General features: G+C 36.9%; 1 protein-coding gene across 1 annotated transcript in view; it reads right to left on the reverse strand.

Moving 5' to 3' along the window:
- LOC110451427 (multidrug resistance-associated protein 5-like) overlaps positions 1–3,382 on the reverse strand; it is a 57,023-nt gene extending 53,641 nt beyond the window's left edge. The window contains exon 1 of the mRNA XM_021499439.1: positions 3,140–3,382. The gene's annotated coding sequence lies outside the window, so the exon portion shown is untranslated. The remainder of the gene's footprint in view (positions 1–3,139) is intronic.
- Between the last annotated feature and the right edge of the window lie 2,224 nt (positions 3,383–5,606).

A 5,606-nucleotide genomic window follows, 5' to 3' on the forward strand; every position in this document is an offset into this window, starting at 1 on the left:
AAAGTTTAAACTATGTTCATCAAGATATAACCATAGACCATACTGGATTTTAAAGTTTAAACTATGTTCATCAAGATATAACCATAGACCATACTGGAGTTAAAAGTTTAAACTATGTTCATCAAGATAGAACCACAGACCATACTGGATTTAAAGTTTAATCTATGTTCATCAAGATTTGTCAATTTTGTCCATTTGATGATGGGATTATAAATGCTAGAGGTTGTCAGTAGATGTACATAATTATATATACTCCCATATAGTTGAAAATGTGAATCATTACCTGCCACAAATACATGTATACAATATATATATATATAGGTACTTACAAGTGGTAAAGCAAGTCTCAATCCATGTGTTCACCAACAGTCTTAATGATAGTGTACATGTGCAGAATGATATTCCTCCCCTTAAATACTTGGACAGGTCTACTCAAAATGATTGTGCAGTACCTAGATTTCATCATCTGAAATCTGTGACAGGTCAGAATCAGAATATTTTTATTTATAACAAATTCTTATCAGTACAGTCTCTAGGGTTGAAAATATAGATCAAACACTTAAAATCTTGATTTCACCATAGCATGTCTAAATTTGGAACAAACACTTAAAAACGCAGTGTATTGTATCAAAATATAGAGTCTGCAGAAAAACCAGGAACGTTAACAAACAAAATAATTATCTTGTAGGCCTCGGAAAACCGAAATCACTTGTACAATTTTAATTGGTCACATGTAGCTATATTTATATATAGAAAGCCTTTATATTGACTTGACCAGCCTTTAAAATGACCTGAACGGTACACATTTTAACCCTACAGAAGATATCAAAATATAGCACTACCATATGTGTAATGTTTATTTTACAAATTATGGGGTTACTGATAAAGAAGGTGTCCGGTGTCAGAGTGCTGGTGTTCCAATTAATGAACCTTGTTGAGAATTCATAGGTTAGGCCACGGACTTAGATATTCCGTGGTTAGGCCAAATAACTGACTAATCAACTACAGAATGCATGATCGATTATTAAATTGTGTGAAGATATTACAGGTTTTAATCCAGCTAGTGCAAGTATCTCGATTTCAAGCTTATTATTGTGTCATATAACATATATCACATTTCTAGTACTAAGTGTATTTGCTTTCAATTAGCTCCTCCTCCATTGCTACAATACTGTATCTCTGACATGATTTACTTGTATTAGTAGCTAAGGCCAATCAAAAAATGTTTTGTTTTTCCAGTAATCATATCTACCCTAATTAATTGTGCCTACCCTGAACTTGCTTAGGCAATTTTCAGAGAAGTACTGTTAAAATCAAGATCCCCTCCTTTATATGCAACATCAATTGTTTTTTTTAATTTTACCTTCCTTCCTATAACCTAAATTTTTCAAACATTTTACAGAAAACACAAATCTTTTTGTCTGGGCTGATAAATTAATAACTTTTTTTTCACAAAATTTCCCATGACTTATAGCTATATAGGTCATTAGTAATATCTCCCAAGAGTTCAATTTCAACTGATTCTTTGTGACATCATCAACTGGTAAACAGAATCCATTGATCAATCACAGAACTTCACCTAGCTGACCTCTAACAACGCAGTGTCATAATATAGAATGGTTCACACTCAATAAGTGAGCAATCTTTTATCAGCTAACCGACATACAGCGTACACACACGTAACACACCCTGTTGTACTCATGCAAATCTGTTAACCCTGGGCCAACAGCAGTACACAAAGGTGAACAGACTGGGAAACACTGTCTGGAAAAAAACCCATAGCCTGACTGAGCACTTAATTCATATGGATTAATAACACAGTATAGAGAGCTGGTCCATTAGCTTCCTTCTCGTTCTGATTCCCTGTGATCCCTGTAACTGTCTATCTGTAATAACTGTCACCCTGTTACTATGACACCTGTCACCCATGTCTCCCTGTTATTATGACACATGTCATCATAGTACTATGACACATGTCATCATATTAATATGACACATGTCATCATATTGCCCTGTTGCTATGATATATGTCTTCCTGTTACTATAAGACCTTTCTCCCTGTTATAATGACACCTGTCTCCCTGAGATTGTTTATATGTGAAACCTGTCTTGTCTCCCTGTTACTATGACACGTATCAGTCACCCTGTAAACTATGACACTTGTCTCCCTGTTGATATGACACCTGTCTCCCTGTTACTGATATCTGTCTCTCTGTTATTATGACACAGGTCTGTCTCCCTGTTACCATAACACAAGTCTCTCCATTACTATGACACCTGCCTCCCTATTACTGTGACACCTGTCTCTCCCTTACTATAACACATGTCTCCTTGTTAATGTGTTACCTATCTATCTGTTACCATGACATCTCTCATCCTGATACTATGACATCCATCACCCTGTTACTTTGACACTTTTCCCCTGTTATTGTCTATGACACCTGTCTTTCTACTATTATCTACATGTTTACAATGTCTGTATTATATCTTTGTTTTTTCCCTTCATCCTGCCATCGTGATACGACCCTGTTTGTTGTGAGGATATGTAACCCTGATATAAAATGGTCGTCCTGGTAGGCTTGTATTGGGGATACATGGACTTATCAAGTTTAGGAGGAGAGGAAAAATGCAGTCAGGCTGGGATTTGAACCTGGGACCCTCTGAACTCTAGTCGAACACTCTAATCAACTCTACCAATTGAGCTACATGTACCTTGTTCCCGGCTATCAAATTCCAGTCCAAAATCTGTCCCAGAATGGCTAAGACAAAAGCTATTTTCATACAGAGGGATGTGACTACAGTACCATTATTTACTAAAAATGTCCTAATAGTTCAGTTTGAAAATGTTGTATTACGAAATGTTCTACGGATAATTGTATTGATAGCTTGTGTATTGGGTTGATTACTTCACTGAAAATCCACCAACATGTCTTAATTTCCACGTGACTCGCACGTGGGGCACACATCAAATGCTTGTTTACATAACAGCAAAATATAATTATATGTAGTTTCTACGAAGTGGTTCATAAATTTGGTCAGTATTCGTCTTAGTCAGCACATTCTTGACGAGTCAGTCAGGTCAGCTGGTATATGTTAACATCGTTATACAAGACTGGCTGGGGGTGGGTACGATTTTTACCTGAAGTCCTATTCCGTGTAAATCCTCTTCAGTAAGGAAATGAATTCAACAACATCGTTGCGACGTTTGATCCATGGGTGTGTAATATCCGTTTATCGTTCAACTGTCAGACATGCGTTTTGGGTCATTGGTCAGTAGTCTGCATAAATATACATTGTAATCGCCCTAGGATATCAAACTACCGATGTCCTGCTTCCTGAACTTTTCTTTCGGTTTGCATCTAGATTGTGAGGTCAAAGGTTATCGTGGTCAGAAAGGTTCACGGAAAAGGGGAACTACTAAATACATGAAAAATAACACGAATTGACCTGAATGGGTTGTTAACAAGTTTGAGCATTAGAAACCAGGTACATAACATGAAGGTACCTACAATGGAACACGTTTCCTATGTATGCAATACGACTGAATGTTACCTTTTCTAAATCAAAATTCACATATCAGCTTAGTTTCAAGAAATTGAAGCTTTATATTTGCCTTCTTCCATCCTCGATACCCAGGGGTTACGCTCACTATCAATATGATCCCAGTATGACGTGCGGAGTTTCTAAAATCAAAATTTAAAGGCATAAAGTATCTAGTCCAAAAGAAACTCCGCACTTCTAACTGGGATCATATTGAAGATATAATAAATCCCAATAGTCCAAATCCTTATAACAAATACCCTGGTATGAAACGATTCTGGTCTACTGCGACATTTAATTTCCCCACTAAAGCAAGAGGGCAAATTAATACATAATCCTGTTGGCTCAACGCACAGTTTCAATCTGTTTTTACTCTACCTGAATCCCTCAACCTTTCAGATGTAACATGCCTCTTGACCATCAATTTCCAACCTTGCCTGATATTGAGATCCATGAAAATGGTATATTAAAACTTCTCAAAGGTTTAAATCCGCATAAGGCTGCAGGACCAGATGACATAAAACCAAAGGTACTAAAAGAACTTGCTAACGAAGTAGCCCCCCATTCTATCACTAATTTTTAGCAAGTCCTTGGGACCATTATCCATAATTACATCCTCCATGAGCATACGTTAGAACACGTATACCAAGCAAAATACCTGGGTGTTACAATTCAATCTAACTTAAAATGGGACTCCCACATAAATAATATTACCAACAAAGCAAATTCAACACTTGGCTTCCTCCGTCGAAATTTAAAACATAGGTTCAACATCAGTTGAGGCACAGGCATACACATCATTCCTAGAGTATGCCTGTCCTGTTTGGGACCCATACACCCACACACTAGATTAGTACCAGCAACCAGGCAATCAAGGCATGCCCATCACCAATCCTTCCAAATACCACACTGCAGAACCCAGGTCAGAAAACAATCCTTCTTTCCACGATCAATATCTGAGTGGAATCAGATCCCACCAGATATCATATCCTCCTGTTCTACTACTGAATCTTTTAAATCTGCTCTCCTGTCACTGTACCCTCAAATTAAATCTATATATATATATAATTTTGACTTCCTCGGAATCGACTAATTTTCTTTCTATGATATTATCTTCAACTTGTTGAAGTTGGTCATTACCTTTTAGAACAAGGTGGCGCACACCGAGCCTTCAATTTTTCTATGACATATCCCAGGGATTTAGAGAGCGAACGTGAGCGTACCTCTGGATATCGAGGATGGCCTGCCTCTAACATATGTATAAGACGTTGCTCATTAACTCCGCAGTTGAAAAAAAAATGAAATGAACATATTTCCCAGGTATGAGGACGGTACAAACATGTGAAAGTCGTATGTCTTAAATCATACCTGCTAAAACATCCAAGTGAATTAGTCTATGACTCTCAACTAATTGTGCGATATTTAAGAAATTGGCGAAATTTAAGGTGAATTTACAGCCTACAGCTGCTTGGAAGATGTCATGTATCAACTTGTTCTTCGAAGATGATGCGAGTTTTTCGTTGGATTTGCAGCCATGCATGTTTCCGATGTTGACAACTTTAAAAATACTTATAATTAAATCGGCACCAGGTACCCTAGGTTGGAACTTCCAGATACGTAATTATCGGCTGTCGGTTAAACAGTTAAATCACGGACTTAGATACCAATCTAATTCCGTGGTTAAATTTAATATATTTTTCAATTGAACCACACATCATTTAATCACTTTTCCGAACTACAAAATAAATAGATAAATAAAAATATAATAGTATATTTGAATTTTTGATGTGCATGCAACTGCTTATTTGCTTTCGTGGCAGCTACGCGCCTGTAGACAATGCTTGAAAACTGTCAATGATCATAAATACATGTACGAGCATTGAGGTGTCGTTTTTACCGAAAGTCGATCTAAACCCCTAAAACATGTAAAATTACTCTGCTATTTTTCATACTATTGTGTATATTGAAAAGTGATTGCCGGATGATTGGACCAAGTGGTTTCCGATTTACACATTTTGTGTTAATCGGAAACCACTTGGGCCAATTTCCGGCAATCACTTTTCATA

The sequence above is a fragment of the Mizuhopecten yessoensis genome, unplaced genomic scaffold, assembly GCF_002113885.1.
Source record: "Mizuhopecten yessoensis strain PY_sf001 unplaced genomic scaffold, ASM211388v2 scaffold6015, whole genome shotgun sequence".
Lineage (NCBI taxonomy): Eukaryota > Metazoa > Mollusca > Bivalvia > Pectinida > Pectinidae > Mizuhopecten > Mizuhopecten yessoensis.